This window comes from Camelus bactrianus, chromosome 4 (assembly GCF_048773025.1).
Source record: "Camelus bactrianus isolate YW-2024 breed Bactrian camel chromosome 4, ASM4877302v1, whole genome shotgun sequence".
Classification (NCBI taxonomy): Eukaryota; Metazoa; Chordata; class Mammalia; order Artiodactyla; family Camelidae; genus Camelus; species Camelus bactrianus.
In genome coordinates, this window is record NC_133542.1 from 93,720,462 (window position 1) to 93,742,420 (window position 21,959).

Below are 21,959 nucleotides of genomic sequence, written 5' to 3' on the forward strand. Positions count from 1 at the left end.
AATTATCAAAAGATGACAATGAAAGAATAAGGATAGAGAACTCTGTGTCTCAGTAAAGCGCCACTGGCAGTTCAGCCGAAGAAACATTTTAGTTGCTAAAAATGAGAGAGTATTTTGATACAGTCAAGTGTCTCCCAAAGATAAATGTGGCAAATAATGGAAATGGATAAATTAGGTAATATACTTTTGGTTCAAAATAGAAGTATCTATATAAAATACAAAAATTATATGATATGGGACTCAGTAATGTAGGCTAAGATACTGTAGATTCAAGAATTAATATTAACGTCCTTATTTTGGAGATGCCTGCCGAAGTATTTTGATGTTAAATGACATGATGTCTGCAACTGACCTTCAGTTGTTCAGCAAAAAAACCGCTTGGCATATTTTATTCTCATGTTCATTTTACTTTGTTGCCATCTTCTCTGTTGGGCACAGTGCCTAGGGCCCAAAATACTCTTAAGGATCCACAAAAATATTTTTAAAATGTTCTTTAAAATCAAAACACAAAAAATGAATTTCTTGAGCAAAGAAGTATTTTAACATGTAATATTAAAAATTCACCTTTATGCCAACACAGCCATAAAGTATAGTGTTTAATCTGTCTTCGTGGAGGAAGAGGCACACACCTGGGGCCCATGAAAGCCATCAAGTGGCCATAGTTGCCACCGTTAGAATGTAAACTCCGTGAGGGCAGAGATCGATGGTCTTGGTCCCTTGGGCCTTGTGGGCAGTCAGCGCAGTGCCTGGTGTGGGCGTAGTCTCAGTTAGAATTTGTTGGTTGAGTGAAAGGATCACTTTGCCTCAAGTTCTGTGAACGTTGGATGTAGTCTTCTGTTAAAAAGTGTTAAACACTCTTCTAATTAGCCGAGTATACACTATTTTTGGATTATCAAACGTTTTGAATTGTCAACATCTCTTTCCCTCTTTATTACTATGGAACTTTGAGAACTGACTGCATAGGAGGAAGGAATGATCAGTGATTGAGAAATCATCTGTTGAGCACTCACTGTGTGGTAGTCAGTGATTGACATTTTGGGCATTCTTTTTACAGGCTTTGAACCCAGTATATCTGTCTGTAGGAGGAAAAGACATGGCGGTTTTACTAATATTGTTCTGTAGATAATTTGCATACAGTGGTAGCAGCCAGAAGCATTTGTTGGCACTTATGTGCCAAATAATGTACTCAGAAACGCTTTATGGGAATGACCTCAGATTATCCTTATACAAGATCTCAGATATAAAAGCTAACAGTACCTCCCTTTATAGATGAGCAGACGGGGGACCACGAGGTTCAGCAACTCCCCAATATCACATGGTGGGTGACAAAGTGGCCAGGCGGGGACTTGAAGCCAGGTCACCTGATTTAGAAGCACTTTCTGTCTTACCTGCCTCCCTCTGTTCTGTCTCCCATGTGTGTCTCAGCTGCTAGTGTCTCGTGCAAGATACCTTTGCAAGCCTGGAGATTTGCACTTGTGTGCATGCCCAGTTCTGGATTAACAGTAGTCACACCTGGAACTGAGGTATCTGAGACCACCTTGCGATTCTAGGAAAGAGAAATAGATGTGGAGGAGAAAGCTGTATAGACCTTTTTGCCACAATTCGATGCCCTGGAGTCTGTGCCCTGATGGGGAGACCATGATGCCATGCAGGTTGTGTTGTGATGACCCCCTCCCACGGACCTGTTGGCCCAGCTGCAGCAGGCAGCGAGAGAGCCCAACTCACGTTCCATCAGGCTTAACCTGCTTTCCAGCTTTTCTGTCCCTAGGACAGGGCAGAGCCCCAAATTTCAGTCTTCTAACCTGAATTCTTTGTGTAGGAGGTAGACAAGAGCTGCCTTTGACAGTAAGGTACCCTAAGGCCGACTGGGGCTGTGGCTGTGAGAGGCCTGAGTGCACCGACTGTGGGAAAAATCTAGGGGGTATCCACGAACCGTGGGTGGCCTGGAAGCCCTCATCTGCTAAGAGAATGCACAGAACAGTCATATTAAGGGAGATGGACAGAACAGCTACTGCATGGTGTCCCCGCATGGGCCTTCTGAGGAACGGTTTGTTTTATCATCTAAGAGATGGGTAGACATGCGGGGCCTGTATTTAGGCCATGAGTGGACACAGAATAAGAGAGTGAGTGAAAAAGTCTTTCCCTCTGGGGGATTGCTCTTCTCCCCTAGGGGCTCTGTCGCTCTTTATCTTTCCTTCTCTGACCTCGTGTGTTTGCTGGCTTTGTTACAGACTGCAGAGCCCTGAGAGAGCTCACGGCCCAACCAGGGCAGCAGAACAAGTGCGCAGCTTGTTAGAGTGGAGGGCCACACGGCGGGCAGCGGGGCTGTGAAGCAGGGTTACGGGAGCAGGATCGGGACAGTAACTGACCTACCCAGGGTGCAAGCTGAGGATAAGGATCTTGAGAAAGAGATTGTTTGAGCTTGTCTTTAAAGGAGTATGAGTTTGCCGGCTGACTGCAGGGCAGAGCATTCCAGGGAGAAGGTGGACACACGTGAGGTTGCTGACTAGGGGAGAAGTGTGTCCGCCACTGGAAACTGCAGGAAGTTCCAAATGGTGGCATTGTAGGCCGCACAGGAAGATGGGTGGTGAGGCAGGAAAGGTGGAAGCAGGCTGATGAGGAAGCAGTGTATGTAGGGATTTGCTGTCAATTCCATAAAGCTGAAGAGCCACTGAAGAACTTTCAGCAGAGCTGCGTCTGACTTTTGGGAAGATCCCGGGGACAGATGAGTGTGGAGTAAGACAGAGGGAAGGAATCTGCTGGACACCGTTGCAGGAGCTGCTGCAACTCTCCAGGATTTTGAGGGGCTGGAAAGCTACTCTAGGGGGAGTCCTGTTGTGCCAGTCTCAGATGGGGGAATAAAGAATGTCCCAGGCAGAGGAGGCAACATGATGGAAGGGCTCCACACTCAACGGAACACTGGGCAGAGCAGGCAGTCCAGTGTGCATGAGGCACTGGAAACGTCAAGGAATTAATGGGAGACGAGGCTGGAAATGTAGGTTGGAGGAAAATAGGTGAAATGCAGAAGGCTTTTAACGACTAATAGGAGCTAGTGCAGGGCAGGCAGGAAAGGGCAGCATTCCAGGTAACGGTCAGCTATTCTAACGAAGTGGCATCATCAGATCTGTGTCATGGAACAGTGGATCTCTAAAATGCATGGGGAGAAGCTGCAGTTAGACGGAGAAGGAGGAGGAGGGGGAGGGAGAAGAGGAGGAGGAGGAAGGATTATACTGCAGTAACTTAGGAGATGATGAGGCCCCACACCGGGGCTCTGTCTGTAAGGATTGTTTTCATGGGACAAATGTTCGATACTTTATGTGGCAACATAATACCTCAGCGATGCCTCTTCAGCAGAAGCTTTCTTCCCAGAGGCAGAGTTTAAGGACACATGGGAATGGATTATAGGAATTAGAAGGGAGTTTGCTCATTGTGTCTGTTTGTAGTTCTGGTATCCGAGATGGAAAAATGATCATTAGCATCCATATCCATCAAAATAGCAAAGTCTCAAACTTCATTGCATAGAAATGAGAAATCAACTTTCAATTCATAGATTTCTGTTTCAGTTTGTTTGTTTGTTTGTTTATTTTTAAACAGAGCATGTGACTGGTCCAGTTTGATGTGCCCCTTGGAATTGAAAGAGGTTAGGATCCAAAAACTCTCCTTTCACTCTTCTGCATTTGTATGGCCTTGCATGTGTGTATGTGAGTTTCGGGGGGGTATCTGTTCCCCAGGAGGTGGCTACATGGGAGTGGATGATGTAGTGATTTGTTCCTGGAAGAACACATGTCGATGGATGTGAACACAGAGCTCCCAGCGCTGAACGTGCTCTTTGTTTATGAGAGCGCTTTGCACGCAGGCTTGTATTTTATAGGCAATTTTGTTTTAGTAGGAGAATAAAATTTCACAAGATATGCCTCCAACTGACTTTTGCCAGAAATTCACCTCTATTTGAACTGTGCAATCTTCCTTAAAATTCCAGGAGAGATTTTAGTACAGAGTAACTCTAAGTTATGACATGACACAACCACAGTACACAGGACATCCAGATGCTCACTCATGGGTTCTTCAGGCTTAAAGATTGCTTCTTAGCCTTTTTACATAGAAGTAGCAGCAGGAGTCAGGTCAGTATTTCTCTGTTCCCAAGGGCCCCCTTTTTTATTTTTTTTGGCCCTGATATGCATTAGGAATACAAACTTGCTTCACAAAATAGAATATGAAATAGTGTGGGAGATTAGGTGAATGTTCCCATTTCTTCACACCCTCCCTTCACTCCTTCACCCATCCTTTGTTGTGTGACTCGCAGAACGTCTCACCAGAGAGTGTGGTAACCTTCCCCATTCCTTGGCTTGTGATAATGTCCACTTCTGAGAAGAGGCCTTAAAAGATATTGTGTGGTTCTTCTCCCATCATTTACACTTCTGACATTGTTTCCGAGCAGAACACATTCCAGGTAGTGATTGGTCCAAGGGGAAGGCAAGATGCTGGGAACTGACCTGTACCCACCCTGTATCCTGAAGCAGAGCTTTCCTGGACTGCTTTCAGCTCTGTGAGAAAAACAAATAAACATTTGTTGTTGTAAGCCACTACAATTTTTAGAACTTCTGAACTTCCTCTACTGGCCTCATTGTGGGTCTGCACACGCAGAATTATACCAAGTGTTACCTCTAATCTGTGTGCCTGGACTTCAGTGTCTACTTGCTGGTTAAGTCACCACAACTCTCAATCAAATCCACTGACTATTCCAAAGTACAATAATTTGTAAGTATTCATGATTTGAACTTTCAAAGCTAAATTCAAGCCTAAAATATATAAAATTTTCTATAACTTGGAGAAATATCAAATGACTGTTATAGGGAAAAGAAACTCTGGAGTGGTCCAGGAGCCCACAATCTTTGAGTTTTATTCACCTTGGTCTAGTGGTGGGCATCTCAGATTGTGTGGCACAGACATCGTACAGGAGGAGAATGCGATGTCAGAAGTCCAGTTCTAGTCTAGCCTACTTGCTGAGACATCTTGGCATTTAACTTCTTTGAGTCAGTTTCTTCATCTGAAAAATATGTTTGCTCCAGGGATCAGAGAGTATTATTATGTGATCACATCAGACGGAGGCCCTTGAAAGCTCTCGAGTGTAGTACAAATGTCAGATACAATAGTTCTCTTTATCATATATTCTCAGAGGGGGTTTTGCTGTTAAGAAATGTCCTGCCTGTGTTGTGAATGCTGTGGCTGTCACTCATCCCAGTGTGCGTTTCCAGATCAGGAGCTCTGCTTCCTGCGTTCTGCTTCCCAGTTATTTTCTAAGTATGAGTGTGTTTTTTGTCCTTTGTTCCACCTGGCATGTTGCTTGATTGATCTTATAGAATCTTTTTTTCACTTTCTCATCTGTTTCAGAGTGAGAAGAACCAAGCTTGGGTTTTCCTATCATGGACAAAAAAGGTTTCAACCTGTCAATTAGTTGATATTTTTAGAATAGGTAGAAACATTTCTAAACTAAGGAGTGCAGAACATTAAGAGATTTTTTATTATTGGAAAGGATTTCAGTGTTAGAGAGTCTCATCTCAGTTTTCATAAATCTCTAACCTTGTCATCATTTATGGGTACATGTTAATTTTCTTGTCTTTATCTCCATATGCTGCCTGCTTATAGGGTGAGCCCTGTCCCATTCCCTACTTAGGACATTACTACTCTGAATACTCTGACATCAACTTATATGTTTGCTTGTGTATTCCTGCCTATCATTAATAATAGTGACAACGACAACAATAAGTAACTTAGTGATTAAAAGTACAAGCTTTGCAATCAGATTGCTTTTCTTCAAATTAAAGCTTTGCTTCTTAGCAGCTGTGTGAGCTCAATATCTTGGTGCCTCAGTTTCACCATCTGTAAAATAGTAGTAATGATAGTGTATCTACCTTACAAGATTGTTTTAAGGAGTACACGAGCTAATACATGTAACATGTGTGTAGTTTGTTTTTCCATCAGCTGTCCATTAAAATGAAAGACGATCAAACACATGAGATATTGAGCTGAGTCCCCAGAAAGGTATTGGCTCAGCAGTATTGCAAAATGTACACTAAAGGCATTTTGTGTTCACAATAAGAAAATAAAAATCAGCTTCAAAGAATCAAACTAATTCCCAGTAATGTAACTGCACTTCTGAACAAAGTCCTTAAATATTGAAAATTACACAAACTACAACAACAAAAAACCCCAAACCATCCAAGCCAGCAGCATGTAACTCAAAATGTCTGGAATCCTGTCTGCAATCCAATAAAAAACTACCAGTTGTGCAAATAAACAGGAGAATTTTATCCATAGCCAGAAGAAAAATTATTCTATAGAAGTATATCTATAAATGACAAGAATGAAGATTGATGGAAGTAGTAGACAAGGTGTTAAAACATTTATTATAAATATATATGTTTAAGAAAGAAAAGAAAAACATGAGCAAGTCAAAGGGAGATGTGGAAGAAATAGAGAAGACTCAAGTTGAACTTCTAAAGGTGGAGTATACATTGTCTAAAGTGAAAATTACACTGGATAGGTTAATTGAAGATAAGACATTGCAGAAGAAGAGATTAGTGAATTTGAAAATACACTAGTAGAAATTATTCAAAGTGCTAAATTCCCAGGGGAATTTATTACATTGGTTCTCATGTCAAGGATGTTGAGTAACTAGAGAAATTTCTCAATATGTGTACTTCCAAATATTCCAAAGTAAAAGGTGAAAGTGTGATACTGACTTTAACTAGCAAACTCCTTTTGAGGAGGTTAAGCTAGGATATACTATTTCTGGAACTCCAAACTGATACAGTTGCAGAACTTAGAAAATCCCCATGGTGAGGAGTTAGTATGTCCTGTAAGGAGTCTTTTGGTCCTGGGCTGGTCTCTGTAAAATTGTGCTTCTTGAATAAGCCTTTAGGTAGATGTTGGGTGGCAGTGGGCTACTCAAAACTTGTTTTATTGAGGACAAGGAAGAGGAAGTGATCTGTGTAGGAGTGGGTAGATGTGGAATTATTACCCAGGTCTGACTGTACTGCCCCACAGCTACCTACCAAATGCACCTATTTGATAAAATAAAGGAAGCCACTTTTCAAACCTTCAGTGGCAAGTGCATTTGGCAGAATGATTAAATTTTTCATTTAAAATCCTTTGTTCCCTGGAAATACATACTTTCTAGAAACAATAGTTATTCCATTGCTGCTGTTTTGCCAAGATTCCTTCCTGACTGCTTTGGCACTTTTCCAGAGACTTTGCTTCCGTAATTCAAAAATCCATCTTTATTCATAGTCTTTTATCATTAGTAAGATCTGCTTCTCTTCAGGTTATGTTTGTCGGTATTTCCTTTTGCCTGTGTTGCTGCTCTCTCCTGGTTCATATTCTTCTTTGGTTGGGCAGTCAGTTTGCCTCTGATTATTCTATATGGATCTCTTCCCTTCACCAGCACTATTTCCTCTCATATCTTTCTTCATTGGAATTTAAATAAATGTATCCCAATTACAGAGAGAGTAATCTTCATTCTCAAATCAAAACTTATTAAATCCAAGTGATCCATTCAGCCAAGTTTCAACAACAGATAGAAAAAGGTTTAAAATCCAGATGATTATTATGATGCATAACTTACATATCATGTGTATCAGAAATGTAATTAAATTGCATGTTATTTACTGACTTCATCGTTATAGCTGCATGAACTAGGATTAATCACTCAGTCACTTTTAACCACATTTAATTTATAAACTGTCATGCCCCAAAATTTACTTTCATGCCCCAAAATTTACTTCCATGCTTCAATTTCTGTAAAATGGTGCTAAAACCCCAGAGGAAGGAAAAGATGATAAAGCCTGCATCTGTGATTACAGGATTATTTACAGGGTGAGTCTGGGTTTCTGGTACTTCTGACTTCAAAGTTGTATAGATTATGTAACAGCATTACTATTTTTTTTTTTGGTAGGAGAAGGTAATTTCATTGATTGATTGACTTATTTTTAAATATTTTTTTAAATGGAGGGACTGGAGTTTGAACCTAGGACCTCGTGTGTGCTAAGCACTCACTCTGCCACTGAGCTATCCCCTACTTCCAACAGCAATACTCTTAATCAGTCTCTCTGAGGCCACTGGAGAATTGCCTTTGAGCTCAGTGCTTGTGCTAATTATTGTAAATCTTCTCTTGTGAGAAGTAGAAACAATCATTATTTGAATTTCTTAGGAATTTGGTGAATATCACCCAAAATCAGAAGAAAGGGGTAGAAATAGCAAGCTTTAAGGCTGTGGCATGACAGCACTGGAACGGCCTTAGGGAGTGTTGGACTGATGCTACTGATGCCCACTCTTTGTCCTCTTTTTGTAGGTGGGTAAGCTGTGAAATTCCAGAGAGCTGTGTTGATGCCTCCCAAAGGCCACTGGAGGCATGTTAAGTCATGAGAAGTTCATTTTATTACCTGATGCAACAAGGGAGACTGACCTGATGGGCAAGCATGGACCTCAGAATAAGAGGGTGGAGGAAGATCTGTTAGAGTTTGGCTTTATGTTGGATGACTTGAAGGAAGGTTCAAGGAGGCAGGAGTTTCCTGTGGATAGGATAGGTACTATCAGGGAGTGGGCGTAATTCTATTTGTTGCACCTCAGCTGCAGGAGGAATAGAGTGGGCATAAAGCTGCAATTGATAGAAAAGCATTGGGCGCTCATGATAGCTGGGGGAAGATATTTGGATATATCAATGGTTTGCATGTTGTTCTTATGCTTCTCTGGGAGCAGATGTGATTACAAAGCGCTCTTGTGTTTTTCTCACTCCATCACAGTCCTAGAATGACCTCAGCTGACGTTGGTGCTCTGTGACGTGTTTCATGTTCAGTTGGAGAACACCACTGTCTCGCTGTGTCAGGCCAGCTCTCAGCTGACAGCTATCAAGGCTTCTGTATTGTTTCTCATGAAGACACCCAAAATGGGAAGACAGGGAGTGGCAGTGTCCAGGCTTGAATGTAGATCTGTTGACTTCTAGCACAGAAGCCTTTTTGTTAATGCATGACAGACCACAGAAATCTGTAATGTGGGAAAATAGTAAAGTGGACAGTAAACGGAGTTTGGAATTCAATAGAATCAGGTCCAGATCCTGGCTCTGCCACTTACCTGATGTCTCTGAATTTCTCTTTCCTCAGCGAGGCCACTGAGTATCTTTAGATGAGTTCTGTTTTGCAATTCTGTGTTGTTAATTTTTCAAGAGGATCCGAAAAATAAGAATTTTTTTCAGGAAAAAAAATACAACATATGCTGACCTATTCTGCAGGCTTTTAATTTAAAGTAGATTTAGATTTTTTTAATCCTGTAGCTTTTGAAATCTTAAATCAGTACTGGTAAATAGCTGATATTATCAGTCCTTGGAATGTAATGAGATAATTTCCTGAATGTTGAGTGTAGGGGGAAAAAAAACACACAGTGTATTTTTCCTCTTGCCCAGTTTTAAGGCAATTATCAGGAGATAATACCTAAGGTTAGTAAAGTTGTACTTTTCCTATTAAGTTTAAATTGGGAGTATTTATCTGTCCTTTGTGACACTCAAGTAAAAAATCTTGAGGATGATCTCCCTAATCTCCCTTGTTTCGTGTTTCACTTCAACTCTTGAAAATTGATCACGAGATTTACATTTCTATAAGGTGTTTACAAAGGCTATTTTGGGTTTCTTGAAAGGACACAATCTTAGGGAAAGCAAAACAATAGCAACAAATACATAAATGAAATAAGGTTAGAAAGCAATATGTCTTTCTAACATGTTGTTTTCTAACAATTGTTTCTAACAATTGTTTTCAAATAAAATGTTCCTGTAAGTTAATATGAAGAAAACCATACACGTTTTCCAGAAGCCTTAGTTTCACTGTAACATTTCTTATCCCGGGATGAAATGTGGAAAAAGATTTCAAATTTCAGAAGAAAAACTAAATTGTATAAATAAGGAAAATTGTATTCAAACAGATAAAATTGGCAAGTGAAATTTCTAGAAGTTTTAAGTTACAAATAGAAAGTCTCTCCCCTTTACATTATAATCAAAGGATTGTCATGTGGACACAGGGGTTGGTTGGCTCAGAGAGATTGGAGGAAGGATTTGGAAGCAGTCACTAGGAAATGGAAGCCAAGGACACACCCCCACAGCTCTTCCAAACACAGAAATGCTGAGTGAAATGTACAAGCACAGGAAACATTAAGATAGTGTCAGTCTCAAAGGTGAGGAAGAGAAATTCTGTTTCCACACACTGAGAGGAACTCAAGCCAGAACAGTGAGCTAAAAACTAAAGTGTAATGCACCGTGGGGCTGTGGGGGAAAGACCCAGGGAGGTAAATGTGGAACTCCTTATGAGGTTTTCTCTTATGCATAAAAAACTCCCACTAAAGATGTCAAAAATTGTCAAGAATTGTTTTGAGGAAACAAGTCATTCTACGAAAGCCAATACAGTTAACAAATGGATGTATAAACAGCCCAAGAATTTCCAATAATGAGCAATCTAGGTAATATTCTAAAATAAGTATTTTAAAGGAATGTTCAGAGATGAAAGATAGAAACTATAATGTAAGAACAGGACATTATGAAAAAAGAAAAAGTTTACTTAAAAGAACTGTTACTGAACTTGGGTTCAGCTGCTCCCTGGTCAAAAGCCAATGATTCAAGAAGCAAGTGTCAGTATATAGAAAAGAAGCTTTAGTCAGAAAAGCTGACAATCTGGGGAAGTAGTGGACTCATGTCCAGAAACTGTCTCCAAAGATTCTGCTCAGCCCTACAGTTTTTAAAGGAAAAAATGGGGGGAAGAATCTCAGTGACTCTCAGAGGCAGAGGTTGGCTTCTGCACCATTCTCTGTCATGCACAGACTGGCTGACTCACTTTGCAGATGTTATGTTGCCCCATGATCTGCCTGCAGGACTGCTAACGGGGCTCTAGTGGGTAGAGAGTGAACCATTCTTTACCTGATAGTTCTTCATTCTTCTTTGTATCTAGGGAAAGAATCAACAGTGTAGGCAAGGCATGGTGTGCATCCAGGGGAGCTTATGGTGGGGGTTAATTTCAGTTGCTTAGTGATCTCATTCCTATAATTAGGTTCTTTTAAGGTTAGAGGGGGAAAGAAATGGGTGAACAGGAAAGGGACAAAAGAGCTGATTCAGAAGCAAGCAGGGATTATCAAAATAAAAGATAAATGAATAGACTTCAAGTTTGAAGGTAACAACAACAATACCAATAACAGCAACAACATATTTGGGAGTTTAAAAGCAAGGTGGGACTAAAATACAGATGCTCCTAACGGTGAGTTCTCCTATATCGTAATCACGATGAGACATAAGTAAACAAACTCGACAACTGTCATTTGCATGAAAGAACAGATTGTGTTTTTTTTTATACAATGGCATACTTAAATGGTGTGGTTAAAAATGAGTAAGATCAATATGTGGTAATATGGACAGAATTCTTTTTTGGAAAAAGCATCAGTGGGAGTGAAAAGAAGTTGCAAACCATTGCATATGGCATGATGCCTTTCATGCCAATTTGATAAATCCATAATTTAAGACAATATGCTTATGGATAGATAATAAGGAGTTAAAATACAACAACATGGAGGGAGAGAATACACACAAGCGGTTTAAACAGTGATAGCAGGTGCTTGGGGGGAAAGATGGAGAGAAACTGAACTTGGGCCATTTTCCATTGGAACTCTGTGTCTGCAGTGTTTTATTTATTTATATTAAAAACGGAAGCAAAAATAACAGTGGTTATGTTCCTAGAAGAGGGGTATTTTTTTAATGGTACTTCCTGTACTTTTTGATGTGTTTAAAATTTTTCCACAATTAAAACTATAGGGAAAAATAAAAAAATATGAAAAAATGAACAATTTTCAGATGAACATGGGGTTTATCAAATCTGATAGTCTCTGTGCTTCCCTAAATATGGGAGTGAATCTAAGCGAGAAGCACATTTTTGAAGACCAGTGAGGTTGCCAAATAGATAAAAGTTCTTCTGGTGAATTCATGCAGCCTGAGTATGTGGTAAGAAGAGATTATCTTCTAATTTTTTTCTCTAGTTTCTTTGAAATACAATTGACATGCGGCGCTATGAAGTTTAAGACATACAGCACAGTGATTTGACTTACGACCATCATGAAACGATGATCACATTAAGCTTAGTGAACATACATCATCTCATATAGACACAAAATTAAAGAAATAGAAAAAATATTTCCCCTATGATGAGAACCCTTAGGATTTAATCTCTTAAGAGCTTTCATATGTAATATACTGTAGTGTTAATTATAATTATATTTATCATGTGGTACCCCTGGTATCACTAGTATTTATATTATAGCTGGGAGTTTGAACCTCTGGACCACCTTCATCCAGTTCCCCTCGCCCCCATCTCTGGTAACCACCAATCTGATCTTAGAAGAGATTACCTTTAAATGTAATGTTTCTCTTTCGGTACCCTGTCACCCCCTCACCTTTCTTAGCCTTGTTGACAAGTCTTTTCCAACATAAATAGAAGTATGAGTGAGAGAAAAATGTAAGTGGTAACATCTGAGAGGCAGGGTGCTCCTGTAAATTTCTTTTAGTTCTCATAGAGAACAGAGCTTTCTCTTGGCCTCTGGTTTTCGGTACAAGGTGGTAATGACAACAGGTAAAAGCTAAGGAAGAGCCGATTAGAGCTGTGTGGATTCTGATCATAGTAGAATGAAGCCATTTGAAGGATCTATTGTTATTCAGCGTCAGTAGAGGAAAAACTTCAAAATTCATTGACCAAAGAAGAACAGTTTGTGACACCCAGGAAGGATGTTTCTATACTAAGAGAAAATAGAGAATTGTAATTAAATCATATTAGTCAATAATTTAAGAGACAAGTTTAACACATCCTTTGCTTTTGATGTTAACTAGAGTTTAACGTTTTAATTGCCCCAATTGGATGTGAAATGATGCAAATTTAATCCTGCAACTGTTCTTTCCAGTTTTCTTTACCTGATAAGTCTTTCAGGGGTCTCCAGCATGAGGTTTTCTTTTTGAAATATTTATGATTGTGCCAAATATGTGTAGATTTCTTTAAAAAAATCTTTTTTCAAAGTGATTGAAAGTTAGAATAGGCCCCATTAAAATTCTGGAATAAAACTTGTCATTAAGTGTAGTGATCTGTGTGCTGAATACCAAAGGACGCAGCAGTTCCAGGCTGATGGCTTGGAGCCTAGGCTTAGGCAGAGTAACAAGGCTTCTGTGACTGAAACATGAGTTAAGCTGCAGTTATAGAAAGTCAAAGGGAAGATCACTTGCATGTATGAGAAATAGAATGAGGCAGTTTTTTTAAACATCTTTTCAGATTCAGGTTGATCCAATGAATATAAAAAAGAAAAAAAAAGTGCTTGGGTCTTAGAATGGAGAATAATAGAGTATACAATAACACAAAGAGATGATTTGGGCATACATACATTTCATAGGATAAAGTCTTCATTTCTTCCTGGATGGGTGTTGTGTAGTGAAGGTGTTCTAAGCAGAGTAGAATGGAAGGGGGATTGACACTGTAGAGGAGCAAAATTTGCCACCCCAAAGTTTGTCCCTTTGGCATGAGGATTAATTTAGGCTATTTTTAAAGCCCTTAAAGTCAGGAAGAACCTTTGACCTTCCCCCTAATTGCCTGAAAGAATGCAAACAGAGGACGTGTTCCAGGAAGGGAGCCATCACCATAGGTAACTATAGTGTGAACTAGATGTGTGGACAGGGAGGAACCTAGCAAAGTCTGTTGAAACTCCTCTCTGTGTCCCACTGTCTCTGCATGGCCCAGCAAATGTTTGTTTACCAAACTTCTGCTTTTCCATCTCCATGTGCATTGCCTTCCTCCACTTTGAAGTCCCAAACCACCACCTCCAACATCCTCTTTTGTCTTTAGCTGAAGATGAAATTTAAAGTGAGGGTTTTGGCCATTTTGGTGAGTGACTCAGTTCTTCTGGGTTTCTCCCATGTATACATGTTATTAAAATTTTGTTTGATTTAATTCTGTTGACCTGTCTCCTACCAATTTAACTCTTAGACCTGCTGGAAGAACCTAGAATGGGAGAGGGAAATTTCTTCCTCCCTGACAGTAGCTCCTCTGGAATTAGGCTTGAAGTAGCCAGAATTGATGTACTGAATGCCCTTTAATGTTCTTGACCAATGCCTGGAAAAATGATGTAGAGAACGATCTTGAACAGACAGAATTTAATTACACATTGGGTTTTAAGGAATCTACACATAAACATCCCTTGTCGTCTCTCACGTTTCTCTCTCGATACCCAACCTTTTTAAAATGCGCTTAAGGGTGGCCCTGAGATACTATCTGCGGGTTCTTTGTTCCATGCTGCTGTGACCTCTGTTATAACAACTTTGTCATTTAAATTCTAGAAAGAGAATCTGGGGTCCTAATTATTGTGGGAGCTGGGCGGATGGGGTAGAGCTTGGGTATAAAAATGCTGATATGTAAACCAGTTCTAATGAGAGGATGTGAGGGGATGTCTCATTTTGGGAATCAAATCTATATTAAAATTCACTGTCTAACTGAGGAGAAATTGTCCAGAGGAGATATTTTTGTGTAAACTTTCTACATTTAGCTATTATTCGTGCCCCTGGTTTCATTGCTGGTGAGCTGGGTGGCTGTCAGACTGAGTTCCAAGGCCCGAAGGCTATTCATGCTCCTTTCCTTGGACTCACCCTGACCTTGGCATCTAAAGAGAATATGAAAATGAATATATGTACATATATGCATGACTAAGGACATAATACTGTACACCAGAGATGGACACACTGTAACTGTACTTCAATAAAAGAAAGAAATGAAGAGAGATGGTGAACAGAAGCCACCACAAACTGCCAGTCGAGTGTAGGGAGAAACCAGCTCCAGCTTGACGGGGGAGGCCCCTCCCCTCTCACCTCAGAGACTCATCCCTTAGTCAGATGTGAGGGGGCGAGTGTTGGTTACTGAGGTACGAAGACCCTTATCCTCACATCAGGGTGAAAAGGTGGGGAAAAACCAACATTACTCCTCATTTCACAGATGTTAATGGAAGCACTATATTGTGTAAGGCAACGTGCGAGGCCCTGTTGCCAGGAGAAGAAATTACAATCTAGTAAGGACTAGAGAATATTGAGGTTTTCAGAAGGTTGATACTTTATAAGCCATTTCTCAAATCAAGTTCTGAACCAATGATGAGAGATTAAAAAAAACTGCGGAGATAAGATGAAAATACCAGCATTGGTATGATGGAGTTGTTGAAGAAGGTGGCTTTGAGGTGAAGCACCAGTGGGATTCCCAGTAACAATCTCAGAATTAGACAGAGGTGCCCTCTAGCACAGCCTCCTGCATTTCCTGCGAGGATGGGGCCCCTGTGAGCCCGCAGTGTAGACGGGTAGCTCTCAGCCTGTGCCTCCTGCAGGACTGAACCTCAAGAATGGAGCTACGCACGTCCAACTCTACCCACGAGATAAATGCTTTCTCTTCCCATAGAGGCATATGTTATCAAGAAGTATCTTTTTAATTTAATCTTTCAGGTGTTTTGTGGTGTCTCCCAAATAAGATACATGAAATCAATGTTTTGGGTCTGCCAAAAATTTTTATTGCTTAGTATCTTTTTTTTGCCTGTCGTCCTTCAGTTTCTGCCGACCCCCTGTTAGAGCTCTTCCATCAGTTCAGCGTCTAACCCGGGACTTGATGCTCCCGTCATTGTGCTTCACGTCTTCCACGTAATATGCCTCATATTTAGAATTCTCCTTCCATGAACTTTCGGGTCGTGGTCCCAATTCTGTCATTCCACCCTCAGTAATAGTCTTTAATTGCAGTTCACGTGGGAAGACTCTGAGTGTTTTATGCGGCTGATCTTACGGGTTCTCCTGTGGCTTTCAGGAGTGCTGCTCAGGAGTTTCCTGGTTCCTCATTCCCTCTGCAGGGATCACTTCAGTCTGCTCTCTGACATCTTTCCTCTCTTCCTTTGCTCGATTTTGTTCAGCACCAGGTGCTCTTTCTAATTTAGTAATGTCAAAACAATTAAACACACACAGGGAACTATATTCAGTATCTTGTAGTAACCTATAATGAAAAAATATGAAAATGAACATATGTATGTAAATGTATGTCTGAAGTATTATGCTGTACACCAGAAATTGACACATTGTAAACTGACTATACTTACTGACTGTACATCAAAAAAACCCCAGACAATTAACAGTTCCCTGTTTAAACATTATTTCTGAGTCTTGTCTGCCTATTGGCACCATCCAGGAGCTTTAAAAACACTGATGTGAGATCCCACTCACCCACAGCGATTCTGATTTATTTGGTCGGGGGTGCGGTCCTCCAGTAATTCTAAGTACATCAATGTTTGTGAGTCACTAAACTAAAATATGTTCCCCTTTCTCTAATAATTTATTTAGGAGCAGTTTGAATCTTTTGCAGTCTGTATGCCTCTACTCTGACATTTTGGTTCTGATTTCTTCCTTCTCTATTTAGTTTGTCTTCCATAACATCTCAACCATAGCCACCCCCTTCAGTAATTCTCTCTCTTGCTGTGGCTTAACCAGTATGCTTTTCTTTATTTGATTTTCATTCTTCAGTTGTTCCTATTCTAATAGGAAGACTGGAGCAATCCAAGAAGTTGCTGTATTTTCTTTATCATAAGGATCCCATGTCTATTGGTAGTGAACAAAATCTTCTCTTCTTCAGGTGAAGCTTAATTTGGATCCACAATCTAAAGCCAGTTTCTACCCAAATGTTTGGGTGGTTCTTAGGCCTCTGGGCAAATTTCATGAATTAAGATTATTTTCCCTGTAGTCTTCTTCTGATTCCTGAATGAGATATGGGTTTAGGACTGTGGGCCACTCCCTTACTGTTTACCCAGAGCTGGTACTAACATTCTAGCTGGACCCTTACTAGTGCCCTGTAGAATGCTGGTGCCCGACACACCTGTCTGCAAAATGGTAAAATAAAATACTTTGCCTATCCGTCAGTGCTTTAGGGAGGCTCACCCTACTACAACACGGTACTCAACATGAAGCCAAGACACGCATGTGGAATTCAAGGTCAGACTGCAGCGGCCTCCATGTGAGGCCCCCGTGGCCGAGCTCTGGGCTTGTTGCTATGGCCTGGTGCCTGCAGCGCGGCCCGTGTGAAAGACCCACCTGCCTGTGGTTGGAGCCATCGTGAGCTTGATGACCTGACAGGGTTCCAGCGCTGCGTGATGATCACGTGCTAAAGGCTAAATTTTAAAGCCAGCAGTTCAGAATGTATCAGCAGGAAACAAACAAAAAACTGAGCAAAACAGAGTAAACCAAAACCCCCCAAAACAAACAAACACCCCTCCAAGTCCCATGGTGCAGTGTGGGCTGTGAAACCAGGTGTCTAGAAATAATCTCTCAGGACACAGCATATGCCTCAATCTCCAGGTATTATTTTACTCTCCGAGTTGCACTCTCTGTCTGTTTCTCCTGGTACTTGAACTAGGGCATTAGAAGGATATTTAACAATTCCTTTGTCCACTCAGTTAGAGACAAAGGAATCAGACAGAAAATATCAAAACACCAACTAATTACTAATAGGGCTTTTGGAAAATTTGAGTTAGTTGTATGACAGTCATGTTCTTTTTAATGCTGCATCCCAGAATTGATAGGTTCATCTAATCGCAGACAACTTAATAAAGGCACAGGGAACTCTTGACGAGCGAAGCAGTCGGCTTCTGCAAAACAGAAGAGCAGACCACACCCTGTGCTTCCCGAAGCCTGGCTGGCTCAACTTAAGTTTTATCCCAAATTCATCAATTATGTTGTCACTATTTCAAGGATAGTTCACTAACATAAGTCCCTCAATATGAGAACAAGAAACCAGTGGGGAGGAGGCTCCCCACAACAGAGGAGATCACAGTGGACACAAATGCCCACTACACCAGCAAGGGTGAGTGACAGCATGAAAACAAACTCTGCTGCCTTGGTTCTGAGGAAGAAAGAAGGACTCGTGGTTATTACCATGAAAAAGACAACTCTTGCATTAGATCTTAGAGGGTAAGAGACACAGCACAAAACAGGGGAGTTGTAGAGGCTTCCATGGCAGAAACATTGCAAAAGAGTAGGACAGAAAAGTTGAAGATGAAGTGAGTCATCTCAGTTCTGTCATCACTACTTTCCTTCATGGAACAACATGCATCCCTGTGTTCACCACATACCTCTGAAAAGAAGCACAAATTACCTTTAATGCACAAATGTTAAACGGTGTAAACATGTAATTGGGAAAAACACCATCATCGCATGGCTCTTCAATGATATTAAAATCCTTTAGACTGCACACACTCAAAGATAGTACAATGGTAGCCCTCCTTACAATCTTTAGTTAGCTAGCTGTCAGAAAAATAAAGAAATCTATTTATTATGCAAGTTTAATTCATTAAAAATTCATCTCAAGTGAGAGTCAGGAACGAGCACAGTAGAATGCTAATAATCTTTAAAGGTAATACCTTCGGATAATGACTGTCACTGTCAGGTCTGGCCTGGATCTTGGGCTCCACTGCTCTGCATTTCCCATAACCAAGACATCTGGCTGCAGCCTGTGGGATATCACTTACACCAAATCTCTGTGACTTAAAAAGGAGGTGGCCACGTGGGTAATGAGACCTGGATGGTTCCCATTCTGATAACTGAGCTTTTGCCTGCCAGTCTCAAAATCTGGCCTCCACGTAGGACCTGGGCTTCTGAGAGGAGGGGCCTGCTTTCCACCTGTGCATCTTCTCCCCAGGAGCAAGTCACAGTACATCCGTCAGCCCCATCATTGGTACTATTTTAAACATGAGAAAACCTCCCTCTCAGGGACTGTGGTGAAGATTAAATGAGATGTAATGCACTAGGTAAACCCCTACCGTCCTTCCTCCTCTTCCTAGGCATTTACTGGAGAAGGCCACATATTATATCATCCCAAGGATGTAGGTCACTTGGTGACAGATCTGTTCAGCCATCTGCTATAGAATTTAGAAGCTCCAAATAAACAACCAATGCAGGGCACATCCCAGGCAAATGCACTACAGCTCTCACGTGATGTTGGATGACCCTCTGAATGGTAACAAGATTCCCCAAGAGGATTTAAGAGCATGCAGACATTTCTGTGGAGTTAGTTACAAAAATGTCTTATATGAACCACAGATTTGCCTTATCTGGCTGTTTTGTACTATTTTACTCCACTGTATACACACCCAGTGGCTAATTATGTAAACTCTGGCGCCTACTAACTGACGGAGTGACGTTTAGCAAGTTACTTATTCTCTCTGAATCTCAGGCAGCTCATTTGAAAATACAATTATAGCCTATATCTCAAAGAATGATTGAAGATAAAATGAGATGATGGATCTAAAGCAGCAGTTCTCAAGCATTTTTGGCCCCAAACTCCTTTAACCCTTAAAAATTACTGGGAATCGTATTGTATGTCCGCTGTCCAGAACCTCCACTCTTTCGACCCTTTTCTGATGCAATTAAGGGTGATGCTGTCTTCCTGCTGGATTATATCCATATAAAAATTCAACAGAGAAATGGCAGGAAAACCCTTACTGTTGTCTAAGGGATCTCTGATGATTACGATAAAAAGAAACTAGTGAAGGCGTTTAAGAAGAAATTTGCCTGCAATGGTACTGTAATCGAGCACCCAGAATACGGAGAAGTGATTCAGCTACAGGGTGACCAGTGCAGGAACATAGGTCAGTTCCTGCTAGAGACTGGACTGGCTAAGGTCGACCAGCTGAAGGTTCATGGGTTTTAAGTGCTTTTGGCTCAATGAAGCTTAAGTGAGGATTTCCTTGCAATGAGTGGAATTTCCCTTCTGTCCCTTGTCACAAGCTTAAAAACCTCACAGCTTGTATCATGTAACCATTTGGGGTCTGCTTTTAACTTGGACTGGTGTAACTCCTTCATGCAATAAACTGAAAAGAGCCAAGAAAATAAGCAATAATAAACCCACTACATGTTAACACAAATCATACATTTTAATTAAAATAAGTCTATTAAAAAGTTTAGAGAGTAGGATTGTATATTTCACTGATGTCTTTGATGCCTCAAAGACAGCTGGATTCTCTTGTATACCTCTGTGTGTGATCTGTTGACATGTGTTGTTGTGGGTGAAGTATGTGAAGGGAAGGTAGCCCCACACAGATACGTAGTTGGAAAAGAGAAGAATGCTCTTAAAGTCTTTTCTAAAGGTTATTATGGGTATGCTCTTTTGATATTCCACCCAAGCTCAACAAGTGGTAGTTTATGAGAAGACCAGTTGCAGTCAGGAATCTTAAACCACATCAGTGAGCATTCTGTACTGTGTAATACTCAGGGTAATTGTCTGCCTTGCACTTGGAACGCATCATTCACCTGGTTAGGACTTTAAGCATCATGTGTGAGTTGGCTGGAAAATTTTGGCTTACTGAGTTGTGCAGGTCTTCCAAATACTGACACATTCTGTCATAGGATATCCAACAGCAAACAAACAAAATCGCATTTGTTGTACGCACCACCTATTGGATAGGAAGTCTTTGAGTGTCGGAAAGCTGTCAAGCTCATGATGGCAAACACAAGTCTTCAGTATTCTAATTTTCACTTGAAAGTTCAGTTTTCATCAGTGGCCACAAATACTGTTAGTTGTTTTTCTTAAAGTGACAGGTTCACTTTGTTCATTTTCAAAAGAGTATCTGCCACATACCCACACCTGAAAACCATTGTTTGTGTTCTGGCTATTCATTCAGGTAAAAATGTCCAATGAAAGAGGTGGCACATACAGCTTGCACCTCAAATAACCACATGAGTGCTTTTCCTTGAGACAGCCGTAATCCGGAATTCGGTAGATGGCAGATGGACTTTATGTGTACTTCCCATTTAATCATATAGTATATTAAAAAGATGGGCGCTCAAGAGGTAAAATTTAAGAAACCTAATCATGTGTACTGCTTCATTAAAAACAATCTTAAGTGAGGCTGGCTTTTATTTGTAACTTTTTTCTTACAAGTGCATGGCTGTGAAGAGTAATGTTATTAGGGTACATTTTTATTTTGGAGCCAGTGCCTTGATTCATGCTAAGGTTCCTTCCGTTTTTCCCTGAGTAACCTTTTTTTTTTTTTTTTTTAAATTGAAGCACAGTCAGTTATAATGTGTCAGTTTCTGGTATACAGCACAATGTCCCAGTCATGCATATACATACATACATTCCTTTTCATATTCTTTTTCATTAAAGGTTATTATGAGATATTGAATATAGTTCCCTGTGCTATACAGAAGAAATTTTTTTAAATCTATTTTTATATATGTTAGCTATCCCTGATTAATCTTACACCATCAGTACAAATGCCAGCACAATAAAGAAGAACATGTAACTTAGCATTATTATGAAAGTAGTTTTGACTTTGTAGAATCCTTGAAACTATCTTGAGGCTCCTAGAGGTCCTTGTACCAGACTTTGAACAGCTAATACCTGCTTTAGATATTATTACCAGGCCTAATACAGAGTAGGCCCTCAGTAAGGAACATCAATTCCGTTAAAAAGTAAATATTTTGTGAAGTGTGTATGTGTGTGCGCCTGTGTGTCAGCCTGTGGTGTGGAGGGTTGAGCTCATGGCATACTCTCATCATGGGTCTAGGTGAAAGGCCCTCTCTCCAAGCTTCTTTGTTTCAGTAACTTTAACCTCTTCCTTTTGTTCCCCTGGCCCTAGGACTGGTAGTTGCTCCCTGTAGTTACACTTTTTGTGGTAACAAAACTACTCCCTTTGTGCCTTTTCAGGTAACCTGCTCTTGGTGTGAAAATAAACAAAAATTTCCCAGATGAGAACAAATGGAGGCTATTTACTCAATCATCCACTGTCACTTGCATTTTACAGCATCTTGAAGACAGAAAGGTGAGTAGGAAAGCATTACAGTGAAAAACAAAAGAAGGGCTTTGGGCGTGCTGTGATTGGAGGTTGTCTGC

General features: G+C 40.6%; 1 protein-coding gene and 1 pseudogene across 1 annotated transcript in view; both read left to right on the forward strand.

Moving 5' to 3' along the window:
- The window catches only part of LOC141577578 (uncharacterized), a 736,830-nt gene that overhangs the window by 99,907 nt on the left and 614,964 nt on the right, over positions 1-21,959 (forward strand). The window contains exon 7 of the mRNA XM_074363186.1: positions 21,774-21,888. The gene's annotated coding sequence lies outside the window, so the exon portion shown is untranslated. The remainder of the gene's footprint in view (positions 1-21,773; positions 21,889-21,959) is intronic.
- On the forward strand, positions 19,444-19,948 carry LOC141577392 (eukaryotic translation initiation factor 1 pseudogene; annotated as a pseudogene).